General features: G+C 39.8%; 1 long non-coding RNA gene across 1 annotated transcript; it reads left to right on the top strand.

Annotated features, from left to right (window-relative positions):
- Positions 1-16: 16 nt before the first annotated feature.
- On the top strand, positions 17-644 carry LOC113473410. The gene is made up of 2 exons (XR_003395389.1): positions 17-156; positions 313-644. It is a non-coding gene; the product is annotated as an uncharacterized LOC113473410 (long non-coding RNA).
- Positions 645-691: the final 47 nt, after the last annotated feature.

Here is a 691-nt window from a genome sequence, read left to right as displayed (position 1 = left end):
TAGGAGTACGTGTGCATTTGAATGTACGAGCAGTAGGAGGGGTACTAGTGAGGGAATTATCATAATGCTAATAGCGATCATGTGTGAGTTTTCAACTGTGATGGAGACGGTTTGACTTGGAGAGAGGTGTGAAGAGTAAACAGTGGACTGAGAGACGTACCATAACTTGTGTTTACCTGCGGAACGCCAGTTTGCTGCATACTTGCATAGAAATATACCTTATCCTAGGTTATCGAAAACATTGAATTTTACGAGTCTTGGAAATAGTTATAGCTTAGCTATACTACCTGCCTACCTACGTATTGTCCGTAGGTACCATAACTTGTGTTTACCTGCGGAACGCCAGTTTGCTGCATACTTGCATAGAAATATACCTCATCCTAGGTGTATCGAAAAGATTGAATTTTACGAGTCTTGGAAATAGTTATAGCTAGCTACTACCTGCCTACCTACGTATTGTCTATTATTTTTCCTGGGTTGGTAATCATATGTCGTCTAGCTTCGAGAGTTTTAGACCTTCTCGTGACATTTTCGCTGTATAGGAATTTTCATTTTCTTAATATGTATGGCTTGTTTTCTCTGAACTTCCTTTTTCCTTAGAAAACTTCTCCATAGTAACTTGACATGTTTTTGCGCAGAACCCCTAAGTGTCTTTTAGCATGAGACTGTAGATTTATGGGCCAGGATCAAG

This window comes from Diaphorina citri, unplaced genomic scaffold, assembly GCF_000475195.1.
Source record: "Diaphorina citri unplaced genomic scaffold, Diaci psyllid genome assembly version 1.1 scaffold29520, whole genome shotgun sequence".
In the NCBI taxonomy this organism is placed as follows: domain Eukaryota; kingdom Metazoa; phylum Arthropoda; class Insecta; order Hemiptera; family Psyllidae; genus Diaphorina; species Diaphorina citri.
The sequence above is the reverse complement of the archived record's forward strand: the minus strand, read 5'-3'. Positions and strand labels throughout refer to the sequence as shown.